Here is a 20730-nt window from a genome sequence, read left to right on the forward strand (position 1 = left end):
AGAAAAGTTCTAACAGAAACCACAAAGCTCATCTACAGCCACACCACACTGGATACGCCCAATCTCATCTGATCTTGGAAGCTAAGCAGAGTTGTGCCTGGTTAGTACTTGGGTGGGAGACCACCTGGGAATACAAGGTGCTGTAGATATTTTTATACTGCCAACACCGTTCTGTTGATGCATTCCATTTTCAAACGTATTCATTTATGAACCAGTAGTTAGAAGTAGAAAAGTTCTAACAGAAACCATAAAGCTCATCTACAGCCACACCACACTGGATACGCCCAATCTCATCTGATCTTGGAAGCTAAGCAGTGTTGGGCCTGGTTAGTACTTGGATGGGAGACCACCTGGGAATACAAGGTGCTGTAGATAATTTTATACTGCCAACACCGTTCTGTTGATGCATTCCATTTCCAAACGTATTCATTTATGAACCAGTAGTTAGAAGTAGAAAAGTTCTAACAGAAACCACAAAGCTCATCTACAGCCACACCACACTGGATACGCCCAATTTCATCTGATCTTGGAAGCTAAGCAGTGATGGGCCTGGTTAGTACTTGGATGGGAGACCACCTGGGAATACAAGGTGCTGTAGATAATTTTATACTGCCAACACCGTTCTGTTGATGCATTTTATTTCCAAACGTATTCATTTATGAACCAGTAGTTAGAAGTAGAAAAGTTCTAACAGAAACCACAAAGCTCATCTACAGCCACACCACACTGGATACGCCCAATCTCATCTGATCTTGAAAGCTAAGCAGTGTTGGGCCTGGTTAGTACTTGGATGGGAGACCACCTGGGAATACAAGGTGCTGTAGATATTTTTATCCTGCCAACACCGTTCTGTTGATGCATTCCATTTACAAACATATTCATTTATGAACCAGTAGTTAGAAGTAGAAAAGTTCTAACAGAAACTACAAAGCTCATCTACAGCCACACCACACTGGATACGCCCAATCTCATCTGATCTTGGAAGCTAAGCAGTGTTGGGCCTGGTTAGTACTTGGATGGGAGACCACCTGGGAATAAAAGGTGCTGTAGATATTTTTATACTGCCAACACCGTTCTGTTGATGCATTCCATTTTCAAATGTATTCATTTATGAACCAGTAGTTAGAAGTAGAAAAGTTCTAACAGAAACCACAAAGCTCATCTACAGCCACACCACACTGGATACGCCTAATCTCATCTGATCTTGGAAGCTAAGCAGTGTTGGGCCTGGTTAGTACTTGGATGGGAGACCACCTGGGAATACAAGGTGCTGTAGATATTTTTATACTACCAACACCGTTCTGTTGATGCATTCCATTTTCAAATGTATTCGTTTATGAACCAGTAGTTAGAAGTAGAAAAGTTCTAACAGAAACCATAAAGCTCTTATACAGCCACACCACACTGGATACGCTCAATCTCATCTGATCTTGGAAGCTAAGCGGTGTTGGGCCTGGTTAGTACTTGGATGGGAGACCACCTCGGAATACAAGGTGCTGTAGATATTTTTATACTGCCAACACCGTTCTGTTGATGCATTCCATTTTCAAACGTATTCATTTATGAACCAGTAGTTAGAAGTAGAAAAGTTCTAACAGAAACCACAAAGCTCATCTACAGCCACACCACACTGGGTACGCCCAATCTCATCTGATCTTGGAAGCTAAGCAGTGTTGGGCCTGGTTAGTACTTGGATGGGAGACCACCTGGGAATACAAGGTGCTGTAGATAATTTTATACTGCCAACACCGTTCTGTTGATGCATTCCATTTTCAAACGTATTCATTTATGAACCAGTAGTTAGAAGTAGAAAAGTTCTAACAGAAACCACAAAGCTCATCTACAGCCACACCACACTGGGTACGCCCAATCTCATCTGATCTTGGAAGCTAAGCAGTGTTGGGCCTGGTTAGTACTCGGATGGGAGACCACCTGGGAATACAAGGTGCTGTAGACAATTTTATACTGCCAACACCGTTCTGTTGATGCATTCCATTTTCAAACGTTTTCATTTATGAACCAGTAGTTAGAAGTAGAAAAGTTCTAACAGAAACCACAAAGCTCATCTACAGCCACACCACACTGGATACGCCCAATCTCATCTGATCTTGGACGCTAAGCAGTGTTGGGCCTGGTTAGTATTTGGATGGGAGACCACCTGGAAATACAAGGTGCTGTAGATATTTTTATACTGCCAACACCGTTCTGTTGATGCATTCCATTTTCAAACGTATTCATTTATGAACCAGTAGTTAGAAGTAGAAAAGTTCTAACAGAAACCACAAAGCTCATCTACAGCCACACCACACTGGATACGCCCAATCTCATCTGATCTTGGAAGCTAAGCAGAGTTGTGCCTGGTTAGTACTTGGGTGGGAGACCACCTGGGAATACAAGGTGCTGTAGATATTTTTATACTGCCAACACCGTTCTGTTGATGCATTCCATTTTCAAACGTATTCATTTATGAACCAGTAGTTAGAAGTAGAAAAGTTCTAACAGAAACCATAAAGCTCATCTACAGCCACACCACACTGGATACGCCCAATCTCATCTGATCTTGGAAGCTAAGCAGTGTTGGGCCTGGTTAGTACTTGGATGGGAGACCACCTGGGAATACAAGGTGCTGTAGATAATTTTATACTGCCAACACCGTTCTGTTGATGCATTCCATTTCCAAACGTATTCATTTATGAACCAGTAGTTAGAAGTAGAAAAGTTCTAACAGAAACCACAAAGCTCATCTACAGCCACACCACACTGGATACGCCCAATTTCATCTGATCTTGGAAGCTAAGCAGTGATGGGCCTGGTTAGTACTTGGATGGGAGACCACCTGGGAATACAAGGTGCTGTAGATAATTTTATACTGCCAACACCGTTCTGTTGATGCATTTTATTTCCAAACGTATTCATTTATGAACCAGTAGTTAGAAGTAGAAAAGTTCTAACAGAAACCACAAAGCTCATCTACAGCCACACCAAACTGGATACGCCCAATCTCATCTGATCTTGAAAGCTAAGCAGTGTTGGGCCTGGTTAGTACTTGGATGGGAGACCACCTGGGAATACAAGGTGCTGTAGATATTTTTATCCTGCCAACACCGTTCTGTTGATGCATTCCATTTACAAACATATTCATTTATGAACCAGTAGTTAGAAGTAGAAAAGTTCTAACAGAAACTACAAAGCTCATCTACAGCCACACCACACTGGATACGCCCAATCTCATCTGATCTTGGAAGCTAAGCAGTGTTAGGCCTGGTTAGTACTTGGATGGGCGACCACCTGGGAATACAAGGTGCTGTAGATATTTTTATACTGCCAACACCGTTCTGTTGATGCATTCCATTTTCAAATGTATTCATTTATGAACCAGTAGTTAGAAGTAGAAAAGTTCTAACAGAAACCATAAAGCTCATCTACAGCCACACCACACTGGATACGCCCAATCTCATCTGATCTTGGAAGCTAAGCAGTGTTGGGCCTGGTTAGTACTTGGATGGGAGACCACCTGGGAATACAAGGTGCTGTAGATAATTTTATACTGCCAACACCGTTCTGTTGATGCATTCCATTTCCAAACGTATTCATTTATGAACCAGTAGTTAGAAGTAGAAAAGTTCTAACAGAAACCACAAAGCTCATCTACAGCCACACCACACTGGATACGCCCAATCTCATCTGATCTTGAAAGCTAAGCAGTGTTGGGCCTGGTTAGTACTTGGATGGGAGACCACCTGGGAATACAAGATGCTGTAGATATTTTTATACTGCCAACACCGTTCTGTTGATGCATTCCATTTTCAAACGTATTCATTTATGAACCAGTAGTTAGAAGTAGAAAAGTTCTAACAGAAACCACAAAGCTCATCTACAGCCACACCACACTGGATACGCCCAATCTCATCTGATCTTGGAAGCTAAGCAGTGTTGGGCCTGGTTAGTACTTGGATGGGAGACCACCTGGGAATACAAGGTGCTGTAGATATTTTTATACTACCAACACCGTTCTGTTGATGCATTCCATTTTCAAACGTATTCGTTTATGAACCAGTAGTTAGAAGTAGAAAAGTTCTAACAGAAACCAGAAAGCTCATCTAAAGCCACACCACACTGGATACGCCCAATCTCATCTGATCTTGGAAGCTAAGCAGTGTTGGGCCTGGTTAGTACTTGGATGGGAGACCACCTGGAATACAAGGAGCTGTAGATATTTTTATACTACCAACACCATTCTGTTGATGCATTCCATTTTCAAACGTATTCATTTATGAACCAGTAGTTAGAAGTAGAAGAGTTCTAACAGAAACCGGTAAGTTCATCTACAGCCACACCACACTGGATACGCCCAATCTCATCTGATCTTGGAAGCTAAGCAGTGTTGGGCCTGGTTAGTACTTGGATGGGAGACCACCTGGGAATACAAGGTGCTGTAGATATTTTTATCCTGCCAACACCGTTCTGTTGATGCATTCCATTTACAAACATATTCATTTATGAATCAGTAGTTAGAAGTAGAAAAGTTCTAACAGAAACTACAAAGCTCATCTACAGCCACACCACACTGGATACGCCCAATCTCATCTGATCTTGGAAGCTAAGCAGTGTTAGGCCTGGTTAGTACTTGGATGGGCGACCACCTGGGAATACAAGGTGCTGTAGATATTTTTATACTGCCAACACCGTTCTGTTGATGCATTCCATTTTCAAATGTATTCATTTATGAACCAGTAGTTAGAAGTAGAAAAGTTCTAACAGAAACCATAAAGCTCATCTACAGCCACACCACACTGGATACGCCCAATCTCATCTGATCTTGGAAGCTAAGCAGTGTTGGGCCTGGTTAGTACTTGGATGGGAGACCACCTGGGAATACAAAGTGCTGTAGATAATTTTATACTGCCAACACCGTTCTGTTGATGCATTCCATTTCCAAATGTATTCATTTATGAACCAGTAGTTAGAAGTAGAGATGAGCGGATTCGGTTTTACTCGGTTTTACTCGGTTCTCAAAACGACATCTTATTGGCTCACGGGTGTCACGTGTTTTGGATAGCCAATAAGATTCGGTTTTGAGAACCGAGTAAAACCGAGTAAAACCGAATCCGCTCATCTCTAGTTAGAAGTAGAAAAGTTCTAACAGAAACCACAAAGCTCATCTACAGCCACACCACACTGGATACGCCCAATCTCATCTGATCTTGAAAGCTAAGCAGTGTTGGGCCTGGTTAGTACTTGGATGGGAGACCACCTGGGAATACAAGGTGCTGTAGATATTTTTATACTGCCAACACCGTTCTGTTGATGCATTCCATTTTCAAACGTATTCATTTATGAACCAGTAGTTAGAAGTAGAAAAGTTCTAACAGAAACCACAAAGCTCATCTACAGCCACACCACACTGGATACGCCCAATCTCATCTGATCTTGGAAGCTAAGCAGTGTTGGGCCTGGTTAGTACTTGGATGGGAGACCACCTGGGAATACAAGGTGCTGTAGATATTTTTATACTACCAACACCGTTCTGTTGATGCATTCCATTTTCAAACGTATTCGTTTATGAACCAGTAGTTAGAAGTAGAAAAGTTCTAACAGAAACCAGAAAGCTCATCTAAAGCCACACCACACTGGATACGCCCAATCTCATCTGATCTTGGAAGCTAAGCAGTGTTGGGCCTGGTTAGTACTTGGATGGGAGACCACCTGGAATACAAGGAGCTGTAGATATTTTTATACTACCAACACCATTCTGTTGATGCATTCCATTTTCAAACGTATTCATTTATGAACCAGTAGTTAGAAGTAGAAGAGTTCTAACAATAACCGGTAAGTTCATCTACAGCCACACCACACTGGATACGCCCAATCTCATCTGATCTTGGAAGGTAAGCAGTGTTGGGCCTGGTTAGTACTTGGATGGGAGACCACCTGGGAATACAAGGTGCTATAGATATTTTTATACTGCCAACACCAATCTGTTGATGCATTCCATTTTCAAACATATTCATTTATGAACCAGTAGTTAGAAGTAGAAAAGTTCTAACAGAAACCACAAAGCTCATCTACAGCCACACCACACTGGATACGCCCAATCTCATCTGATCTTGGAAGCTAAGCAGAGTTGTGCCTGGTTAGTACTTCGATGGGAGACCACCTGGAATACAAGGAGCTATAGATATTTTTATACTACCAACACCATTCTGTTGATGCATTCCATTTTCAAACGTATTCATTTATGAACCAGTAGTTAGAAGTAGAAGAGTTCAAACAGAAACCGCAAAGCTCATCTACAGGCACACCACACTGGATACGCCCAATCTCATCTGATCTTGGAAGCTAAGCAGTGTTGGGCCTGGTTAGTACTTGGATGGGAGACCACCTGGGAATAAAAGGTGCTGTAGATATTTTTATACTGCCAACACCGTTCTGTTGATGCATTCCATTTTCAAATGTATTCATTTATGAACCAGTAGTTAGAAGTAGAAAAGTTCTAACAGAAACCACAAAGCTCATCTACAGCCACACCACACTGGATACGCCTAATCTCATCTGATCTTGGAAGCTAAGCAGTGTTGGGCCTGGTTAGTACTTGGATGGGAGACCACCTGGGAATACAAGGTGCTGTAGATATTTTTATACTACCAACACCGTTCTGTTGATGCATTCCATTTTCAAATGTATTCGTTTATGAACCAGTAGTTAGAAGTAGAAAAGTTCTAACAGAAACCATAAAGCTCATATACAGCCACACCACACTGGATACGCTCAATCTCATCTGATCTTGGAAGCTAAGCGGTGTTGGGCCTGGTTAGTACTTGGATGGGGGAATACAAGGTGCTGTAGATATTTTTATACTGCCAACACCGTTCTGTTGATGCATTCCATTTTCAAATGTATTCATTTATGAACCAGTAGTTAGAAGTAGAAAAGTTCTAACAGAAACCACAAAGCTCATCTACAGCCACACCACACTGGGTACGCCCAATCTCATCTGATCTTGGAAGCTAAGCAGTGTTGGGCCTGGTTAGTACTTGGATGGGAGACCACCTGGGAATACAAGGTGCTGTAGATAATTTTATACTGCCAACACCGTTCTGTTGATGCATTCCATTTTCAAACGTATTCATTTATGAACCAGTAGTTAGAAGTAGAAAAGTTCTAACAGAAACCACAAAGCTCATCTACAGCCACACCACACTGGGTACGCCCAATCTCATCTGATCTTGGAAGCTAAGCAGTGTTGGGCCTGGTTAGTACTCGGATGGGAGACCACCTGGGAATACAAGGTGCTGTAGATAATTTTATACTGCCAACACCGTTCTGTTGATGCATTCCATTTTCAAACGTTTTCATTTATGAACCAGTAGTTAGAAGTAGAAAAGTTCTAACAGAAACCACAAAGCTCATCTACAGCCACACCACACTGGATACGCCCAATCTCATCTGATCTTGGACGCTAAGCAGTGTTGGGCCTGGTTAGTATTTGGATGGGAGACCACCTGGAAATACAAGGTGCTGTAGATATTTTTATACTGCCAACACCGTTCTGTTGATGCATTCCATTTTCAAACGTATTCATTTATGAACCAGTAGTTAGAAGTAGAAAAGTTCTAACAGAAACCACAAAGCTCATCTACAGCCACACCACACTGGATACGCCCAATCTCATCTGATCTTGGAAGCTAAGCAGAGTTGTGCCTGGTTAGTACTTGGGTGGGAGACCACCTGGGAATACAAGGTGCTGTAGATATTTTTATACTGCCAACACCGTTCTGTTGATGCATTCCATTTTCAAACGTATTCATTTATGAACCAGTAGTTAGAAGTAGAAAAGTTCTAACAGAAACCATAAAGCTCATCTACAGCCACACCACACTGGATACGCCCAATCTCACCTGATCTTGGAAGCTAAGCAGTGTTGGGCCTGGTTAGTACTTGGATGGGAGACCACCTGGGAATACAAGGTGCTGTAGATAATTTTATACAGCCAACACCGTTCTGTTGATGCATTCCATTTCCAAACGTATTCATTTATGAACCAGTAGTTAGAAGTAGAAAAGTTCTAACAGAAACCACAAAGCTCATCTACAGCCACACCACACTGGATACGCCCAATTTCATCTGATCTTGGAAGCTAAGCAGTGATGGGCCTGGTTAGTACTTGGATGGGAGACCACCTGGGAATACAAGGTGCTGTAGATAATTTTATACTGCCAACACCGTTCTGTTGATGCATTTTATTTCCAAACGTATTCATTTATGAACCAGTAGTTAGAAGTAGAAAAGTTCTAACAGAAACCACAAAGCTCATCTACAGCCACACCACACTGGATACGCACAATCTCATCTGATCTTGAAAGCTAAGCAGTGTTGGGCCTGGTTAGTACTTGGATGGGAGACCACCTGGGAATACAAGGTGCTGTAGATATTTTTATCCTGCCAACACCGTTCTGTTGATGCATTCCATTTACAAACATATTCATTTATGAACCAGTAGTTAGAAGTAGAAAAGTTCTAACAGAAACTACAAAGCTCATCTACAGCCACACCACACTGGATACGCCCAATCTCATCTGATCTTGGAAGCTAAGCAGTGTTAGGCCTGGTTAGTACTTGGATGGGCGACCACCTGGGAATACAAGGTGCTGTCGATATTTTTATACTGCCAACACCGTTCTGTTGATGCATTCCATTTTCAAATGTATTCATTTATGAACCAGTAGTTAGAAGTAGAAAAGTTCTAACAGAAACCATAAAGCTCATCTACAGCCACACCACACTGGATACACCCAATCTCATCTGATCTTGGAAGCTAAGCAGTGTTGGGCCTGGTTAGTACTTGGATGGGAGACCACCTGGGAATACAAGGTGCTGTAGATAATTTTATACTGCCAACACCGTTCTGTTGATGCATTCCATTTCCAAACGTATTCATTTATGAACCAGTAGTTAGAAGTAGAAAAGTTCTAACAGAAACCATAAAGCTCATCTACAGCCACACCACACTGGATACGCCCAATCTCATCTGATCTTGGAAGCTAAGCAGTGTTGGGCCTGGTTAGTACTTGGATGGGAGACCACCTGGGAATACAAGGTGCTGTAGATAATTTTATACTGTCAACACCGTTCTGTTGATGCATTCCATTTCCAAACGTATTCATTTATGAACCAGTAGTTAGAAGTAGAAAAGTTCTAACAGAAACCACAAAGCTCATCTACAGCCACACCACACTGGATACGCCCAATCTCATCTGATCTTGAAAGCTAAGCAGTGTTGGGCCTGGTTAGTACTTGGATGGGAGACCACCTGGGAATACAAGGTGCTGTAGATATTTTTATACTGCCAACACCGTTCTGTTGATGCATTCCATTTTCAAACGTATTCATTTATGAACCAGTAGTTAGAAGTAGAAAAGTTCTAACAGAAACCACAAAGCTCATCTACAGCCACACCACACTGGATACGCCCAATCTCATCTGATCTTGGAAGCTAAGCAGTGTTGGGCCTGGTTAGTACTTGGATGGGAGACCACCTGGGAATACAAGGTGCTGTAGATATTTTTATACTACCAACACCGTTCTGTTGATGCATTCCATTTTCAAACGTATTCGTTTATGAACCAGTAGTTAGAAGTAGAAAAGTTCTAACAGAAACCAGAAAGCTCATCTAAAGCCACACCACACTGGATACGCCCAATATCATCTGATCTTGGAAGCTAAGCAGTGTTGGGCCTGGTTAGTACTTGGATGGGAGACCACCTGGAATACAAGGAGCTGTAGATATTTTTATACTACCAACACCATTCTGTTGATGCATTCCATTTTCAAACGTATTCATTTATGAACCAGTAGTTAGAAGTAGAAGAGTTCTAACAGAAACCGGTAAGTTCATCTACAGCCACACCACACTGGATACGCCCAATCTCATCTGATCTTGGAAGCTAAGCAGTGTTGGGCCTGGTTAGTACTTGGATGGGAGACCACCTGGGAATACAAGGTGCTATAGATATTTTTATACTGCCAACACCAATCTGTTGATGCATTCCATTTTCAAACATATTCATTTATGAACCAGTAGTTAGAAGTAGAAAAGTTCTAACAGAAACCACAAAGCTCATCTACAGCCACACCACACTGGATACGCCCAATCTCATCTGATCTTGGAAGCTAAGCAGAGTTGTGCCTGGTTAGTACTTCGATGGGAGACCACCTGGAATACAAGGAGCTATAGATATTTTTATACTACCAACACCATTCTGTTGATGCATTCCATTTTCAAACGTATTCATTTATGAACCAGTAGTTAGAAGTAGAAGAGTTCTAACAGAAACCAGTAAGTTCATCTACAGCCACACCACACTGGATACGCCCAATCTCATCTGATCTTGGAAGCTAAGCAGTGTTGGGCCTGGTTAGTACTTGGATGGGAGACCACCTGGGAATACAAGGTGCTGTAGATATTTTTATACTGCCAACACCGTTCTGTTGATGCATTCCATTTTCAAACATATTCATTTATGAACCAGTAGTTAGAAGTAGAAAAGTTCTAACAGAAACCACGAAGCTCATCTACAGCCACACCACACTGGATACGCCCAATCTCATCTGATCTTAGAAGCTAAGCAGAGTTGGGCCTGGTTAGTACTTGGATGGGAGACCACCTGGGAATACAAGGTGCTGTAGATATTTTTATACTGCCAACACCGTTCTGTTGATGCATTCCATTTTCAAACGTATTCATTTATGAACCAGTAGTTAGTAGTAGAAAAGTTCTAACAGAAACCATAATGCTCATCTACAGCCACACCAAACTGGATACGCCCAATCTCATCTGATCTTGGAAGCTAAGCAGTGTTGGGCCTGGTTAGTACTTGGATGGGAGACCACTTGGGAATACAAGGTGCTGTAGATAATTTTATACTGCCAACACTGTTCTGTTGATGCATTCCATATTCAAACGTATTCATTTATGAACCAGTAGTTGGAAGTAGAAAAGTTCTAATAGAAACCACAAAGCTCATCTACAGCCACACCACACTGGATACGCCCAATCTCATCTGATCTTGGAAGCTAAGCAGTGTTGGGCCTGGTTAGTACTTGGATGGGAGACCACCTGGGAGTACAAGGTGCTGTAGATATTTTTATCCTGCCAACACCGTTCTGTTGATGCATTCCATTTTCAAACATATTCATTTATGAACCAGTAGTTAGAAGTAGAAAAGTTCTAACAGAAACCACAAAGCTCATCTACAGCCACACCACACTGGATACGCCCAATCTCATCTGATCTTGGAAGCTAAGCAGTGTTGGGCCTGGTTAGTACTTGGATGGGAGACCACCTGGGAATACAAGGTGCTGTAGATATTTTTATACTACCAACACCGTTCTGTTGATGCATTCCATTTTCAAACGTATTCGTTTATGAACCAGTAGTTAGAAGTAGAAAAGTTTTAACAGAAACCATAAAGCTCATCTACAGCCACACCACATTGGATACGCCCAATCTCATCTGATCTTGGAAGCTAAGCAGTGTTGGGCCTGGTTAGTACTTGGATGGGAGACCACCTGGAATACAAGAAGCTGTAGATATTTTTATACTACCAACACCGTTCTGTTGATGCATTCCGTTTTCAAACGTATTCATTTAAGAACCAGTAGTTAGAAGTAGAAAAGTTCTAACAGAAACCAGTAAGTTCATCTACAGCAACACCACACTGGATACGCCCAATCTCATCTGATCTTGGAAGCTATGCAGTGTTGGGCCTGGTTAGTACTTGGATGGGAGACCACCTGGGAATACAAGGTGCTGTACATATTTTTATATTGCCAACACCGTTCTGTTGATGCATTCCATTTTCAAAAGTATTCATTTATGAACCAGTAGTTAGAAGTAGAAAAGTTCTAACAGAAACCACAAAGCTAATCTACAGCCACACCACACTGGATACGCCCAATCTCATCTGATCTTGGAAGCTAAGCAGTGTTGGGCCTGGTTAGTACTTGGATGGGAGACCACCTGGGAATACAAGGTGCTGTAGATATTTTTATACTGCCAACACCGTTCTGTTGATGCATTCCATTTTCAAACGTATTCATTTATGAACCAGTAGTTAGAAGTAGAAAAGTTCTAACAGAAACCACAAAGCTCATCTACAGCCACACCACACTGGATACGCCCAATCTCATCTGATCTTGGAAGCTAAGCAGTGTTGGGCCTGGTTAGTACTTGGATGGGAGACCACCTGGGAATGCAAGGTTCTGTAGATAATTTTATACTGCCAACACCGTTCTGTTGATGCATTCCATTTTCAAACGTATTCATTTATGAACCAGTAGTTAGAAGTAGAAAAGTTCTAACAGAAACCACAAAGCTCATCTACAGCCACACCACACTGGGTACGCCCAATCTCATCTGATCTTGGAAGATAAGCAGTGTTGGGCTGGGTTAGTACTTGGATGGGAGACCACCTGGGAATACAAGGTGCTGTAGATAATTTTATACTGCCAACACCGTTCTGTTGATGCATTCCATTTTCAAACGTATTCATTTATGAACCAGTAGTTAGAAGTAGAAAAGTTCTAACAGAAACCACAAAGCTCATCTACAGCCACACCACACTGGGTACGCCCAATCTCATCTGATCTTGGAAGCTAAGCAGTGTTGGGCCTGGTTAGTACTTGGATGGGAGACCACCTGGGAATACAAGGTGCTGTAGATAATTTTATACTGCCAACACCGTTCTGTTGATGCATTCCATTTTCAAACGTTTTCATTTATGAACCAGTAGTTAGAAGTAGAAAAGTTCTAACAGAAACCACAAAGCTCATCTACAGCCACACCACACTGGATACGCCCAATCTCATCTGATCTTGGAAGCTAAGCAGAGTTGTGCCTGGTTAGTACTTGGATGGGAGACCACCTGGGAATACAAGGTGCTGTAGATATTTTTATACTGCCAACACCGTTCTGTTGATGCATTCCATTTTCAAACGTATTCATTTATGAACCAGTAGTTAGAAGTAGAAAAGTTCTAACAGAAACCATAAAGCTCATCTACAGCCACACCACACTGGATACGCCCAATCTCATCTGATCTTGGAAGCTAAGCAGTGTTGGGCCTGGTTAGTACTTGGATGGGAGACCACCTGGGAATGCAAGGTGCTGTAGATAATTTTATACTGCCAACACCGTTCTGTTGATGCATTCCATTTCCAAACGTATTCATTTATGAACCAGTAGTTAGAAGTAGAAAAGTTTTAACAGAAACCACAAAGCTCATCTACAGCCACACCACACTGGATACGCCCAATCTCATCTGATCTTGAAAGCTAAGCAGTGTTGGGCCTGGTTAGTACTTGGATGGGAGACCACCTGGGAATACAAGGTGCTGTAGATATTTTTATCCTGCCAACACCGTTCTGTTGATGCATTCCATTTACAAACATATTCATTTATGAACCAGTAGTTAGAAGTAGAAAAGTTCTAACAGAAACCACAAAGCTCATCTTCAGCCACACCACACTGGATACGGCCAATCTCATCTGATCTTGGAAGCTAAGCAGTGTTGGGCTTGGTTAGTATTTGGATGGGAGACCACCTGGAAATACAAGGTGCTGTAGATATTTTTATACTGCCAACACCGTTCTGTTGATGCATTCCATTTTAAAACGTATTCATTTATGAACCAGTAGTTAGAAGTAGAAAAGTTCTAACAGAAACCATAAAGCTCATCTAAAGTAACACCACACTGGATACGCCCAATCTCATCTGATCTTGGAAGCTAAGCAGTGTTGGGCCTGGTTAGTACTTGGATGGGAGACCACCTGGGAATACAAGGTGCTGTAGATAATTTTATACTGCCAACACCGTTCTGTTGATGCATTCCATTTTCAAACGTATTCATTTATGAACCAGTAGTTAGAAGTAGAAAAGTTCTAACAGAAACCACAAAGCTCATCTACAGCCACACCACACTGGATACGCCCAATTTCATCTGATCTTGGAAGCTAAGCAGTGATGGGCCTGGTTAGTACTTGGATGGGAGACCACCTGGGAATACAAAGTGCTGTAGATATTTTTATACTACCAACACCGTTCTGTTGATGCATTCCATTTTCAAACGTATTCGTTTATGAACCAGTAGTTAGAAGTAGAAAAGTTCTAACAGAAACCATAAAGCTCATCTACAGCCACACCACACTGGATACGCCCAATCTCATCTGATCTTGGATGCTAAGCAGTGTTGGGCCTGGTTAGTACTTGGATGGGAGACCACCTGGAATACAAGGAGCTATAGATATTTTTATACTACCAACACCATTCTGTTGATGCATTCCATTTTCAAACGTATTCATTTATGAACCAGTAGTTAGAAGTAGAAGAGTTCTAACAGAAACCAGTAAGTTTATCTACAGCCACACCACACTGGATACGCCCAATCTCCTCTGATCTTGGAAGCTAAGCAGTGTTGGGCCTGGTTATTATTTGGATGGGAGACCACCTGGGAATACAAGGTTCTGTAGATAATTTTATACTGCCAACACCGTTCTGTTGATGCATTCCATTTTCAAACGTATTCATTTATGAACCAGTAGTTAGAAGTAGAAAAGTTCTAACAGAAACCACAAAGCTCATCTACAGCCACACCACACTGGGTACGCCCAATCTCATCTGATCTTGGAAGCTAAGCAGTGTTGGGCCTGGTTAGTACTTGGATCGGAGACCACCTGGGAATACAAGGTGCTGTAGATAATTTTATACTGCCAACACCGTTCTGTTGATGCATTCCATTTTCAAACGTATTCATTTATGAACCAGTAGTTAGAAGTAGAAAAGTTCTAACAGAAACCGCAAAGCTCATCCACAGCCACACCACACTGGGTACGCCCAATCTCATCTGATCTTGGAAGCTAAGCAGTGTTGGGCCTGGTTAGTACTTGGATGGGAGACCACCTGGGAATACAAGGTGCTGTAGATAATTTTATACTGCCAACACCGTTCTGTTGATGCATTCCATTTTCAAACGTTTTCATTTATGAACCAGTAGTTAGAAGTAGAAAAGTTCTAACAGAAACCACAAAGCTCATCTACAGCCACACCACACTGGATACGCCCAATCTCATCTGATCTTGGAAGCTAAGCAGTGTTGGGCCTGGTTAGTATTTGGATGGGAGACCACCTGGAAATACAAGGTGCTGTAGATATTTTTATACTGCCAACACCGTTCTGTTGATGCATTCCATTTTCAAACGTATTCATTTATGAACCAGTAGTTAGAAGTAGAAAAGTTCTAACAGAAACCACAAAGCTCATCTACAGCCACACCACACTGGATACGCCCAATCTCATCTGATCTTGGAAGCTAAGCAGAGTTGTGCCTGGTTAGTACTTGGATGGGAGACCACCTGGGAATACAAGGTGCTGTAGATATTTTTATACTGCCAACACCGTTCTGTTGATGCATTCCATTTTCAAACGTATTCATTTATGAACCAGTAGTTAGAAGTAGAAAAGTTCTAACAGAAACCATAAAGCTCATCTACAGCCACACCACACTGGATACGCCCAATCTCATCTGATCTTGGAAGCTAAGCAGTGTTGGGCCTGGTTAGTACTTGTATGGGAGACCACCTTGGAATACAAGGTGCTGTAGATATTTTTATCCTGCCAACACCGTTCTGTTGATGCATTCCATTTTCAAACGTATTCATTTATGAACCAGTAGTTAGAAGTAGAAAAGTTCTAACAGAAACCACAAAGCTCATCTACAGCCACACCACACTGGATACGCCCAATCTCATCTGATCTTGGAAGCTAAGCAGTGTTGGGCCTGGTTAGTATTTGGATGGGAGACCACCTGGAAATAGAAGGTGCTGTAGATATTTTTATACTGCCAACACCGTTCTGTTGATGCATTCCATTTTAAAACGTATTCATTTATGAACCAGTAGTTAGAAGTAGAAAAGTTCTAACAGAAACCAGAAAATTCATCTACAGCAACACCACACTGGATACGCCCAATCTCATCTGATCTTGGAAGCTAAGCAGTGTTGGGCCTGGTTAGTACTTGGATGGGAGACCACCTGGGAATACAAGGTGCTGTAGATATTTTTATACTGCCAACACCGTTCTGTTGATGCATTCCATTTTCAAACGTATTCATTTATGAACCAGTAGTTAGAAGTAGAAAAGTTCTAACAGAAACCACAAAGCTCATCTACAGCCACACCACACTGGATATGCCCAATCTCATCTGATCTTGGAAGCTAAGCAGTGTTGGGCCTGGTTAGTACTTGGATGGGAGACCACCTTGGAATACAAGGTGCTGTAGATATTTTTATACTACCAACACCGTTCTGTTGATGCATTCCATTTTTAAACGTATTCGTTTATGAACCAGTAGTTAGAAGTAGAAAAGTTCTAACAGAAACCGTAAAGCTCATCTACAGCTACACCACACTGGATACGCCCAATCTCATCTGATCTTGGAAGCTAAGCAGTGTTGGGCCTGGTTAGTACTTGGATGGGAGACCACCTGGGAATACAAGGTGCTGTAGATAATTTTATACTGCCAACACCGTTCTGTTGATGCATTCCATTTTAAAACTTATTCATTTATGAACCAGTAGTTAGAAGTAGAAAAGTTCAAACAGAAACCACAAAGCTCATCTACAGCCATACCACACTGAATACGCCCAATCTCATCTGATCTTGGAAGCTAAGCAGTGTTGGGCCTGGTTAGTACTTGGATGGGAGACCACCTGGGAATACAAGGTGCTGTAGATATTTTTATACTGCCAACACCGTTCTGTTGATGCATTCCATTTTCAAACGTATTCATTTATGAACCAGTAGTTAGAAGTAGAAAAGTTCTAACAGAAACCACAAAGCTCATCTACAGCCACACCACACTGGATACGCCCAATCTCATCTGATCTTGGAAGCTAAGCAGTGTTGGTCCTGGTTAGTACTTGGATGGGAGACCACCTGGGAATATAAGGTGCTGTAGATATTTTTATACTGCCAACACCGTTCTGTTGATGCATTCAATTTTCAAATGTATTCATTTATGAACCAGTAGTTAGAAGTAGAAAAGTTCAAACAGAAACCACAAAGCTCATCTACAGCCACACCACACTGGATACGCCCAATCTCATCTGATCTTGGAAGCTAAGCAGTGTTGGGCCTGGTTAGTACTTGGATGGGAGACCACCTGGGAATACAAGGTGCTGTATATATTTTTATACTGCCAACACCGTTCTGTTGATGCATTCCATTTTCAAACGTATTCATTTATGAACCAGTAGTTAGAAGTAGAAAAGTTCTAACAGAAACCACAAAGCTCATCTACAGCCACACCACACTGGATACGCCCAATCTCATCTGATCTTGGAAGCTAAGCAGTGTTGGGCCTGGTTAGTGCTTGGATGGGAGACCACCTGGGAATACAAGGTGCTGTAGATATTTTTATACTACCAACACCGTTCTGTTGATGCATTCCATTTTTAAACGTATTCGTTCATGAACCAGTAGTTAGAAGTAGAAAAGTTCTAACAGAAACCATAAAGCTCATCTACAGCCACACCGCACTGGATACGCCCAATCTCATCTGATCTTGGAAGCTAAGCAGTGTTGGGCCTGGTTAGTACTTGGATGGGAGACCACCTGGGAATACAAGGTGCTGTAGATATTTTTATACTGCCAACACCGTTCTGTTGATGCATTCCATTTTCAAACGTATTCATTTATGAACCAGTAGTTAGAAGTAGAAAAGTTCTAACAGAAACCACAAAGCTCATCTACAGCCACACCACACTGGATACGCCCAATCTCATCTGATCTTGGAAGCTAAGCAGTGTTGGGCCTGCTTAGTACTTGGATGGGAGACCACCTGGGAATACAAGGTGCTGTAGATATTTTTATACTGCCAACACCGTTCTGTTGATGCATTCCATTTTCAAACGTATTCATTTATGAACCAGTAGTTAGAAGTAGAAAAGTTCTAACAGAAACCAGAAAATTCATCTACAGCAACACCACACTGGATGCGCCCAATCTCATCTGATCTTGGAAGCTAAGCAGTGTTGGGCCTGGTTAGTACTTGGATGGGAGACCACCTGGGAATACAAGGTGCTGTAGATATTTTTATACTGCCAACACCGTTCTGTTGATGCATTCCATTTTCAAACGTATTCATTTATGAACCAGTAGTTAGAAGTAGAAAAGTTCTAACAGAAATCACAAAGCTCATCTACAGCCACACCACACTGGATACGCCCAATCTCATCTGATCTTGGAAGCTAAGCAGTGTTGGGCCTAGTTAGTACTTGGATGGGAGACCACCTGGGAATACAAGGTGCTGTAGATATTTTTATACTACCAACACCGTTCTGTTGATGCATTCCATTTTCAAACGTATTCGTTTATGAACCAGTAGTTAGAAGTAGAAAAGTTCTAACAGAAACCATAAAGCTCATCTACAGCCACACCACACTGGATACGCCCAATCTCATCTGATCTTGGAAGCTAAGCAGTGTTGGGCCTGGTTAGTACTTGGATGGGAGACCACCTGGAATACAAGGAAACATAGAATTTGTCGGCAGATAAGAACCACTTGGCCCATCTAGTCTGCCCCTTTTTTTTTTTTATATATTATTTTTTTTTTTTATCACTAACCTTATTTGTTCCTTATTTCTTTGTAAGGATATCCTTATGTCTATCCCATGCATGTTTAAATTGCTCTACTGTCTTAGCCTCTACCACCTCTGATGGGAGGCTATTCCACTTGTCCACTACCCTTTCTGTGAAATAATTTTTCCGCAAATTTCCCCTGAACCTCCCCCCCTCCAGTCTCAGTGCATGTCCTCGTGTCCTATTGCTTCTCTTCATTTGGAGAATGTTTCCCTCCTGGACTTTGTTAAAACCCTTCATATATTTGAAAGTTTCTATCATGTCCCCCCTTTCTCTTCTCTGCTCCAAACTATACATATTGAGATTTCTTAGTCTTTCTGGGTATGTTTTGTGATGTAGGCCATGCACCATTTTAGTTGCCCTCCTTTGTACAGTTTCTAATGTATTAATATCCTTTTGAAGATATGGCCTCCAGAACTGAATACAGTATTCTAGATGAGGCCGTACCAATGACCTATACAGTGGCATTATTACTTCTTTCTTTCTGCTGCTGATTCCTCTCCCAATGCAGCCAAGCATCTGACTAGCCTTCCTCATTGCCTTGTTACATTGCTTACCTGCCTTTAAGTCATCTGGAATAGTGACTCCTAGATCCCTTTCCTCCTCAGTAGTTTCCAGTATAGTGCCATTAATACTGTATTTAGCTTTAGGATTTTTGAGACCCAAGTGCATGATTTTGCATTTTTTGGCATTAAACTGTAATTGCCAGACTCTTGACCATTCCTCTAGTCTACCTAGATCCTCAATCATTTGTTTTACCCCACCTGGTGTGTCTACCCTGTTGCATACCTTTGTGTCATCTGCAAAAAGGCATACTTTCCCTTTAATCCCATTTGCAATGTCACCAATAAAGATATTGAAAAGCACTGGTCCAAGTACAGATCCCTGGGGTACTCCACTGGTAACATTTCCCTCTTGTGAATGCACTCCATTTACCACAACTCTCTGTTTTCTATCCTTCAACCAAGATCTTATCCATTCAATAATCCTAATATCCAATCCCAAACTTTCAAGTTTATTTAGCAGTCTGCGATGTGGAACTGTGTCAAAAGCCTTACTAAAGTCAAGATAAGCTATATCCATGGCTCCACCTTTATCCATCACTTTAGTCACACAATCAAAAAAGTCAATAAGATTTGTTTGACATGATCTTCCCCCAGTGAATCCATGCTGTTTGGGATCCAGTAAATTGCCGGATTTGAGATGATCTACAACTCTTTCTTTTAAGAGTGTTTCCATCAATTTCCCTACTACTGATGTAAGACTCACTGGTCTGTAGTTGTTTGCCTCTTCCTTGCTTCCACTTTTGTGCAGTGGGACTACGTTTGCTCTTTTCCAGTCCCCTGGAATTTCTCCTGTAGCTAATGACTGGTTGAATAATTCTGTCAATGGTGCTACCAGCACCTCTTTAAGTTCTTTTAGTATCCTTGGATGTATCCCATCTGGCCCCATAGATTTGTCCACTTTCAGCTTTGAGAGTTCTGTTAGGACCTTCTCCTCTGTAAATGTACTTGTTTCATTTTCCTGAATATCCCTGCAACTTAACTGTGGCCCCTTCCCCTCTCTTTCAGTAGTAAATACTGAGCAAAAATAATCATTAAGATGATCTGCTATTAAATTGTCTCCCTCAACAAGATTCCCAGTGTCCGTCTTTAGTTTTATAATTCCGCCTTTTGTTTTTCTTTTTTCGCTTATATACCTAAAAAAAGTTTTGCCTCCTTTACCCACTGACTGGGCCATTTTCTCCTCAGCTTGTGCCTTTGCACATCTGATTACCTTCTTTGTCTCCTTCTGTCTAACAAGATATATCTTTTTGTCTTCATTATTTTGTGTCTGCTTATATTTCCTAAAAGCCATCTTTTTTGCTCTCACAATATTTGCTACTTCTTTTGCAAACCACACTGGCTTCCTTTTCCTTGTGTTTTTCCTAACAGTTTTGATACAAAGGTCTGTTGCCTTCAATATTGCACATTTGAATGTTTTCCACCTCTCCTGCACTGTTTCCAAGTTCCTCCACTCTGCCAAAGAATCGCTTA

The 20730-nt window shown here is 41.6% G+C and overlaps 64 non-coding genes and 18 pseudogenes across 64 annotated transcripts; all 82 read left to right on the top strand.

The window, feature by feature from the left end:
• The first annotated feature begins 30 nt into the window (after positions 1-30).
• On the top strand, positions 31-149 carry LOC134887116 (5S ribosomal RNA; annotated as a pseudogene).
• Positions 150-256: 107 nt separating this feature from the next.
• Positions 257-375, top strand: LOC134900640 (5S ribosomal RNA). The gene has a single exon (XR_010174148.1). It is a non-coding gene; the product is annotated as a 5S ribosomal RNA (ribosomal RNA).
• A 107-nt stretch (positions 376-482) lies between these two features.
• LOC135065258 (5S ribosomal RNA) lies at positions 483-601 on the top strand. The gene has a single exon (XR_010251541.1). It is a non-coding gene; the product is annotated as a 5S ribosomal RNA (ribosomal RNA).
• A 107-nt stretch (positions 602-708) lies between these two features.
• Positions 709-827, top strand: LOC135061655 (5S ribosomal RNA). The gene has a single exon (XR_010248029.1). It is a non-coding gene; the product is annotated as a 5S ribosomal RNA (ribosomal RNA).
• Positions 828-934: 107 nt separating this feature from the next.
• Positions 935-1053, top strand: LOC135061130 (5S ribosomal RNA). Its single transcript, XR_010247521.1, has one exon. It is a non-coding gene; the product is annotated as a 5S ribosomal RNA (ribosomal RNA).
• Positions 1054-1160: 107 nt separating this feature from the next.
• On the top strand, positions 1161-1279 carry LOC135060510 (5S ribosomal RNA). Its single transcript, XR_010246903.1, has one exon. It is a non-coding gene; the product is annotated as a 5S ribosomal RNA (ribosomal RNA).
• A 107-nt stretch (positions 1280-1386) lies between these two features.
• On the top strand, positions 1387-1505 carry LOC134890935 (5S ribosomal RNA; annotated as a pseudogene).
• Positions 1506-1612: 107 nt separating this feature from the next.
• On the top strand, positions 1613-1731 carry LOC135059531 (5S ribosomal RNA). Its single transcript, XR_010245934.1, has one exon. It is a non-coding gene; the product is annotated as a 5S ribosomal RNA (ribosomal RNA).
• Positions 1732-1838: 107 nt separating this feature from the next.
• LOC135067326 (5S ribosomal RNA) lies at positions 1839-1957 on the top strand. The gene has a single exon (XR_010253545.1). It is a non-coding gene; the product is annotated as a 5S ribosomal RNA (ribosomal RNA).
• A 107-nt stretch (positions 1958-2064) lies between these two features.
• LOC135065790 (5S ribosomal RNA) lies at positions 2065-2183 on the top strand. Its single transcript, XR_010252060.1, has one exon. It is a non-coding gene; the product is annotated as a 5S ribosomal RNA (ribosomal RNA).
• Positions 2184-2290: 107 nt separating this feature from the next.
• Positions 2291-2409, top strand: LOC134887117 (5S ribosomal RNA; annotated as a pseudogene).
• A 107-nt stretch (positions 2410-2516) lies between these two features.
• LOC134900641 (5S ribosomal RNA) lies at positions 2517-2635 on the top strand. Its single transcript, XR_010174149.1, has one exon. It is a non-coding gene; the product is annotated as a 5S ribosomal RNA (ribosomal RNA).
• Positions 2636-2742: 107 nt separating this feature from the next.
• Positions 2743-2861, top strand: LOC135065259 (5S ribosomal RNA). Its single transcript, XR_010251542.1, has one exon. It is a non-coding gene; the product is annotated as a 5S ribosomal RNA (ribosomal RNA).
• A 107-nt stretch (positions 2862-2968) lies between these two features.
• LOC135070692 (5S ribosomal RNA) lies at positions 2969-3087 on the top strand. The gene has a single exon (XR_010256846.1). It is a non-coding gene; the product is annotated as a 5S ribosomal RNA (ribosomal RNA).
• Positions 3088-3194: 107 nt separating this feature from the next.
• On the top strand, positions 3195-3313 carry LOC135066044 (5S ribosomal RNA). Its single transcript, XR_010252305.1, has one exon. It is a non-coding gene; the product is annotated as a 5S ribosomal RNA (ribosomal RNA).
• Positions 3314-3420: 107 nt separating this feature from the next.
• Positions 3421-3539, top strand: LOC134900643 (5S ribosomal RNA). Its single transcript, XR_010174151.1, has one exon. It is a non-coding gene; the product is annotated as a 5S ribosomal RNA (ribosomal RNA).
• Positions 3540-3646: 107 nt separating this feature from the next.
• Positions 3647-3765, top strand: LOC134884504 (5S ribosomal RNA). The gene has a single exon (XR_010168648.1). It is a non-coding gene; the product is annotated as a 5S ribosomal RNA (ribosomal RNA).
• A 107-nt stretch (positions 3766-3872) lies between these two features.
• On the top strand, positions 3873-3991 carry LOC134900644 (5S ribosomal RNA). Its single transcript, XR_010174152.1, has one exon. It is a non-coding gene; the product is annotated as a 5S ribosomal RNA (ribosomal RNA).
• Positions 3992-4098: 107 nt separating this feature from the next.
• On the top strand, positions 4099-4216 carry LOC134894032 (5S ribosomal RNA; annotated as a pseudogene).
• A 107-nt stretch (positions 4217-4323) lies between these two features.
• Positions 4324-4442, top strand: LOC134900645 (5S ribosomal RNA). Its single transcript, XR_010174153.1, has one exon. It is a non-coding gene; the product is annotated as a 5S ribosomal RNA (ribosomal RNA).
• A 107-nt stretch (positions 4443-4549) lies between these two features.
• LOC135066045 (5S ribosomal RNA) lies at positions 4550-4668 on the top strand. Its single transcript, XR_010252306.1, has one exon. It is a non-coding gene; the product is annotated as a 5S ribosomal RNA (ribosomal RNA).
• Positions 4669-4775: 107 nt separating this feature from the next.
• LOC135065066 (5S ribosomal RNA) lies at positions 4776-4894 on the top strand. Its single transcript, XR_010251358.1, has one exon. It is a non-coding gene; the product is annotated as a 5S ribosomal RNA (ribosomal RNA).
• A 266-nt stretch (positions 4895-5160) lies between these two features.
• On the top strand, positions 5161-5279 carry LOC135061656 (5S ribosomal RNA). The gene has a single exon (XR_010248030.1). It is a non-coding gene; the product is annotated as a 5S ribosomal RNA (ribosomal RNA).
• Positions 5280-5386: 107 nt separating this feature from the next.
• LOC134900646 (5S ribosomal RNA) lies at positions 5387-5505 on the top strand. The gene has a single exon (XR_010174154.1). It is a non-coding gene; the product is annotated as a 5S ribosomal RNA (ribosomal RNA).
• Positions 5506-5612: 107 nt separating this feature from the next.
• On the top strand, positions 5613-5730 carry LOC134894033 (5S ribosomal RNA; annotated as a pseudogene).
• Positions 5731-5837: 107 nt separating this feature from the next.
• LOC135068338 (5S ribosomal RNA) lies at positions 5838-5956 on the top strand. Its single transcript, XR_010254542.1, has one exon. It is a non-coding gene; the product is annotated as a 5S ribosomal RNA (ribosomal RNA).
• Positions 5957-6063: 107 nt separating this feature from the next.
• Positions 6064-6181, top strand: LOC134896966 (5S ribosomal RNA; annotated as a pseudogene).
• A 107-nt stretch (positions 6182-6288) lies between these two features.
• On the top strand, positions 6289-6407 carry LOC135070387 (5S ribosomal RNA). Its single transcript, XR_010256553.1, has one exon. It is a non-coding gene; the product is annotated as a 5S ribosomal RNA (ribosomal RNA).
• A 107-nt stretch (positions 6408-6514) lies between these two features.
• LOC135060511 (5S ribosomal RNA) lies at positions 6515-6633 on the top strand. Its single transcript, XR_010246904.1, has one exon. It is a non-coding gene; the product is annotated as a 5S ribosomal RNA (ribosomal RNA).
• A 107-nt stretch (positions 6634-6740) lies between these two features.
• Positions 6741-6849, top strand: LOC134897913 (5S ribosomal RNA; annotated as a pseudogene).
• A 107-nt stretch (positions 6850-6956) lies between these two features.
• On the top strand, positions 6957-7075 carry LOC135059532 (5S ribosomal RNA). The gene has a single exon (XR_010245935.1). It is a non-coding gene; the product is annotated as a 5S ribosomal RNA (ribosomal RNA).
• A 107-nt stretch (positions 7076-7182) lies between these two features.
• On the top strand, positions 7183-7301 carry LOC135061861 (5S ribosomal RNA). Its single transcript, XR_010248229.1, has one exon. It is a non-coding gene; the product is annotated as a 5S ribosomal RNA (ribosomal RNA).
• Positions 7302-7408: 107 nt separating this feature from the next.
• On the top strand, positions 7409-7527 carry LOC135065791 (5S ribosomal RNA). The gene has a single exon (XR_010252061.1). It is a non-coding gene; the product is annotated as a 5S ribosomal RNA (ribosomal RNA).
• A 107-nt stretch (positions 7528-7634) lies between these two features.
• Positions 7635-7753, top strand: LOC134887118 (5S ribosomal RNA; annotated as a pseudogene).
• Positions 7754-7860: 107 nt separating this feature from the next.
• On the top strand, positions 7861-7979 carry LOC135063311 (5S ribosomal RNA). Its single transcript, XR_010249646.1, has one exon. It is a non-coding gene; the product is annotated as a 5S ribosomal RNA (ribosomal RNA).
• Positions 7980-8086: 107 nt separating this feature from the next.
• On the top strand, positions 8087-8205 carry LOC135065261 (5S ribosomal RNA). The gene has a single exon (XR_010251544.1). It is a non-coding gene; the product is annotated as a 5S ribosomal RNA (ribosomal RNA).
• A 107-nt stretch (positions 8206-8312) lies between these two features.
• On the top strand, positions 8313-8431 carry LOC135064632 (5S ribosomal RNA). The gene has a single exon (XR_010250937.1). It is a non-coding gene; the product is annotated as a 5S ribosomal RNA (ribosomal RNA).
• A 107-nt stretch (positions 8432-8538) lies between these two features.
• Positions 8539-8657, top strand: LOC134885411 (5S ribosomal RNA). Its single transcript, XR_010169526.1, has one exon. It is a non-coding gene; the product is annotated as a 5S ribosomal RNA (ribosomal RNA).
• A 107-nt stretch (positions 8658-8764) lies between these two features.
• On the top strand, positions 8765-8883 carry LOC134888040 (5S ribosomal RNA). Its single transcript, XR_010171099.1, has one exon. It is a non-coding gene; the product is annotated as a 5S ribosomal RNA (ribosomal RNA).
• A 107-nt stretch (positions 8884-8990) lies between these two features.
• Positions 8991-9109, top strand: LOC134900647 (5S ribosomal RNA). The gene has a single exon (XR_010174155.1). It is a non-coding gene; the product is annotated as a 5S ribosomal RNA (ribosomal RNA).
• A 107-nt stretch (positions 9110-9216) lies between these two features.
• LOC135061657 (5S ribosomal RNA) lies at positions 9217-9335 on the top strand. The gene has a single exon (XR_010248031.1). It is a non-coding gene; the product is annotated as a 5S ribosomal RNA (ribosomal RNA).
• Positions 9336-9442: 107 nt separating this feature from the next.
• On the top strand, positions 9443-9561 carry LOC134900648 (5S ribosomal RNA). Its single transcript, XR_010174156.1, has one exon. It is a non-coding gene; the product is annotated as a 5S ribosomal RNA (ribosomal RNA).
• Positions 9562-9668: 107 nt separating this feature from the next.
• On the top strand, positions 9669-9786 carry LOC134896497 (5S ribosomal RNA; annotated as a pseudogene).
• Positions 9787-9893: 107 nt separating this feature from the next.
• LOC135063334 (5S ribosomal RNA) lies at positions 9894-10012 on the top strand. The gene has a single exon (XR_010249668.1). It is a non-coding gene; the product is annotated as a 5S ribosomal RNA (ribosomal RNA).
• A 107-nt stretch (positions 10013-10119) lies between these two features.
• Positions 10120-10237, top strand: LOC134896967 (5S ribosomal RNA; annotated as a pseudogene).
• Positions 10238-10344: 107 nt separating this feature from the next.
• LOC134900649 (5S ribosomal RNA) lies at positions 10345-10463 on the top strand. Its single transcript, XR_010174157.1, has one exon. It is a non-coding gene; the product is annotated as a 5S ribosomal RNA (ribosomal RNA).
• A 107-nt stretch (positions 10464-10570) lies between these two features.
• LOC135070817 (5S ribosomal RNA) lies at positions 10571-10689 on the top strand. Its single transcript, XR_010256968.1, has one exon. It is a non-coding gene; the product is annotated as a 5S ribosomal RNA (ribosomal RNA).
• Positions 10690-10796: 107 nt separating this feature from the next.
• Positions 10797-10915, top strand: LOC135066324 (5S ribosomal RNA). Its single transcript, XR_010252574.1, has one exon. It is a non-coding gene; the product is annotated as a 5S ribosomal RNA (ribosomal RNA).
• Positions 10916-11022: 107 nt separating this feature from the next.
• LOC134901770 (5S ribosomal RNA) lies at positions 11023-11141 on the top strand. The gene has a single exon (XR_010175251.1). It is a non-coding gene; the product is annotated as a 5S ribosomal RNA (ribosomal RNA).
• Positions 11142-11248: 107 nt separating this feature from the next.
• LOC134900650 (5S ribosomal RNA) lies at positions 11249-11367 on the top strand. The gene has a single exon (XR_010174158.1). It is a non-coding gene; the product is annotated as a 5S ribosomal RNA (ribosomal RNA).
• A 107-nt stretch (positions 11368-11474) lies between these two features.
• On the top strand, positions 11475-11592 carry LOC134893729 (5S ribosomal RNA; annotated as a pseudogene).
• A 107-nt stretch (positions 11593-11699) lies between these two features.
• LOC134890406 (5S ribosomal RNA) lies at positions 11700-11818 on the top strand (annotated as a pseudogene).
• A 107-nt stretch (positions 11819-11925) lies between these two features.
• On the top strand, positions 11926-12044 carry LOC134900651 (5S ribosomal RNA). The gene has a single exon (XR_010174159.1). It is a non-coding gene; the product is annotated as a 5S ribosomal RNA (ribosomal RNA).
• A 107-nt stretch (positions 12045-12151) lies between these two features.
• Positions 12152-12270, top strand: LOC135068981 (5S ribosomal RNA). The gene has a single exon (XR_010255172.1). It is a non-coding gene; the product is annotated as a 5S ribosomal RNA (ribosomal RNA).
• A 107-nt stretch (positions 12271-12377) lies between these two features.
• LOC135065793 (5S ribosomal RNA) lies at positions 12378-12496 on the top strand. The gene has a single exon (XR_010252063.1). It is a non-coding gene; the product is annotated as a 5S ribosomal RNA (ribosomal RNA).
• Positions 12497-12603: 107 nt separating this feature from the next.
• Positions 12604-12722, top strand: LOC135059533 (5S ribosomal RNA). The gene has a single exon (XR_010245936.1). It is a non-coding gene; the product is annotated as a 5S ribosomal RNA (ribosomal RNA).
• A 107-nt stretch (positions 12723-12829) lies between these two features.
• LOC134885988 (5S ribosomal RNA) lies at positions 12830-12948 on the top strand. The gene has a single exon (XR_010170088.1). It is a non-coding gene; the product is annotated as a 5S ribosomal RNA (ribosomal RNA).
• Positions 12949-13055: 107 nt separating this feature from the next.
• LOC134901886 (5S ribosomal RNA) lies at positions 13056-13174 on the top strand. Its single transcript, XR_010175362.1, has one exon. It is a non-coding gene; the product is annotated as a 5S ribosomal RNA (ribosomal RNA).
• A 107-nt stretch (positions 13175-13281) lies between these two features.
• Positions 13282-13400, top strand: LOC135061658 (5S ribosomal RNA). The gene has a single exon (XR_010248032.1). It is a non-coding gene; the product is annotated as a 5S ribosomal RNA (ribosomal RNA).
• Positions 13401-13507: 107 nt separating this feature from the next.
• On the top strand, positions 13508-13626 carry LOC134889797 (5S ribosomal RNA; annotated as a pseudogene).
• Positions 13627-13733: 107 nt separating this feature from the next.
• On the top strand, positions 13734-13852 carry LOC134886484 (5S ribosomal RNA). Its single transcript, XR_010170565.1, has one exon. It is a non-coding gene; the product is annotated as a 5S ribosomal RNA (ribosomal RNA).
• Positions 13853-13959: 107 nt separating this feature from the next.
• LOC134886900 (5S ribosomal RNA) lies at positions 13960-14078 on the top strand (annotated as a pseudogene).
• A 107-nt stretch (positions 14079-14185) lies between these two features.
• On the top strand, positions 14186-14303 carry LOC134894923 (5S ribosomal RNA; annotated as a pseudogene).
• Positions 14304-14410: 107 nt separating this feature from the next.
• LOC134894003 (5S ribosomal RNA) lies at positions 14411-14529 on the top strand (annotated as a pseudogene).
• Positions 14530-14636: 107 nt separating this feature from the next.
• Positions 14637-14755, top strand: LOC134886961 (5S ribosomal RNA; annotated as a pseudogene).
• Positions 14756-14862: 107 nt separating this feature from the next.
• On the top strand, positions 14863-14981 carry LOC135068225 (5S ribosomal RNA). The gene has a single exon (XR_010254430.1). It is a non-coding gene; the product is annotated as a 5S ribosomal RNA (ribosomal RNA).
• A 107-nt stretch (positions 14982-15088) lies between these two features.
• Positions 15089-15207, top strand: LOC135058630 (5S ribosomal RNA). The gene has a single exon (XR_010245056.1). It is a non-coding gene; the product is annotated as a 5S ribosomal RNA (ribosomal RNA).
• Positions 15208-15314: 107 nt separating this feature from the next.
• LOC134885990 (5S ribosomal RNA) lies at positions 15315-15433 on the top strand. The gene has a single exon (XR_010170089.1). It is a non-coding gene; the product is annotated as a 5S ribosomal RNA (ribosomal RNA).
• Positions 15434-15540: 107 nt separating this feature from the next.
• On the top strand, positions 15541-15659 carry LOC135067752 (5S ribosomal RNA). Its single transcript, XR_010253962.1, has one exon. It is a non-coding gene; the product is annotated as a 5S ribosomal RNA (ribosomal RNA).
• Positions 15660-15766: 107 nt separating this feature from the next.
• On the top strand, positions 15767-15885 carry LOC135067191 (5S ribosomal RNA). The gene has a single exon (XR_010253413.1). It is a non-coding gene; the product is annotated as a 5S ribosomal RNA (ribosomal RNA).
• A 107-nt stretch (positions 15886-15992) lies between these two features.
• Positions 15993-16111, top strand: LOC135060123 (5S ribosomal RNA). Its single transcript, XR_010246514.1, has one exon. It is a non-coding gene; the product is annotated as a 5S ribosomal RNA (ribosomal RNA).
• A 107-nt stretch (positions 16112-16218) lies between these two features.
• Positions 16219-16337, top strand: LOC135066323 (5S ribosomal RNA). The gene has a single exon (XR_010252573.1). It is a non-coding gene; the product is annotated as a 5S ribosomal RNA (ribosomal RNA).
• A 107-nt stretch (positions 16338-16444) lies between these two features.
• Positions 16445-16563, top strand: LOC135058448 (5S ribosomal RNA). The gene has a single exon (XR_010244877.1). It is a non-coding gene; the product is annotated as a 5S ribosomal RNA (ribosomal RNA).
• A 107-nt stretch (positions 16564-16670) lies between these two features.
• On the top strand, positions 16671-16789 carry LOC134900124 (5S ribosomal RNA). Its single transcript, XR_010173643.1, has one exon. It is a non-coding gene; the product is annotated as a 5S ribosomal RNA (ribosomal RNA).
• A 107-nt stretch (positions 16790-16896) lies between these two features.
• On the top strand, positions 16897-17015 carry LOC135067382 (5S ribosomal RNA). The gene has a single exon (XR_010253598.1). It is a non-coding gene; the product is annotated as a 5S ribosomal RNA (ribosomal RNA).
• A 107-nt stretch (positions 17016-17122) lies between these two features.
• On the top strand, positions 17123-17241 carry LOC135061770 (5S ribosomal RNA). The gene has a single exon (XR_010248141.1). It is a non-coding gene; the product is annotated as a 5S ribosomal RNA (ribosomal RNA).
• Positions 17242-17348: 107 nt separating this feature from the next.
• On the top strand, positions 17349-17467 carry LOC135065316 (5S ribosomal RNA). The gene has a single exon (XR_010251599.1). It is a non-coding gene; the product is annotated as a 5S ribosomal RNA (ribosomal RNA).
• Positions 17468-17574: 107 nt separating this feature from the next.
• Positions 17575-17693, top strand: LOC134900878 (5S ribosomal RNA). The gene has a single exon (XR_010174380.1). It is a non-coding gene; the product is annotated as a 5S ribosomal RNA (ribosomal RNA).
• Positions 17694-17800: 107 nt separating this feature from the next.
• Positions 17801-17919, top strand: LOC135061102 (5S ribosomal RNA). The gene has a single exon (XR_010247494.1). It is a non-coding gene; the product is annotated as a 5S ribosomal RNA (ribosomal RNA).
• A 107-nt stretch (positions 17920-18026) lies between these two features.
• LOC134901777 (5S ribosomal RNA) lies at positions 18027-18145 on the top strand. The gene has a single exon (XR_010175257.1). It is a non-coding gene; the product is annotated as a 5S ribosomal RNA (ribosomal RNA).
• A 107-nt stretch (positions 18146-18252) lies between these two features.
• LOC134900773 (5S ribosomal RNA) lies at positions 18253-18371 on the top strand. Its single transcript, XR_010174276.1, has one exon. It is a non-coding gene; the product is annotated as a 5S ribosomal RNA (ribosomal RNA).
• A 107-nt stretch (positions 18372-18478) lies between these two features.
• LOC134897687 (5S ribosomal RNA) lies at positions 18479-18596 on the top strand (annotated as a pseudogene).
• The last annotated feature ends 2134 nt before the right edge of the window (positions 18597-20730 follow it).

The sequence above is a fragment of the Pseudophryne corroboree genome, chromosome 3, assembly GCF_028390025.1.
Source record: "Pseudophryne corroboree isolate aPseCor3 chromosome 3, aPseCor3.hap2, whole genome shotgun sequence".
Classification (NCBI taxonomy): domain Eukaryota; kingdom Metazoa; phylum Chordata; class Amphibia; order Anura; family Myobatrachidae; genus Pseudophryne; species Pseudophryne corroboree.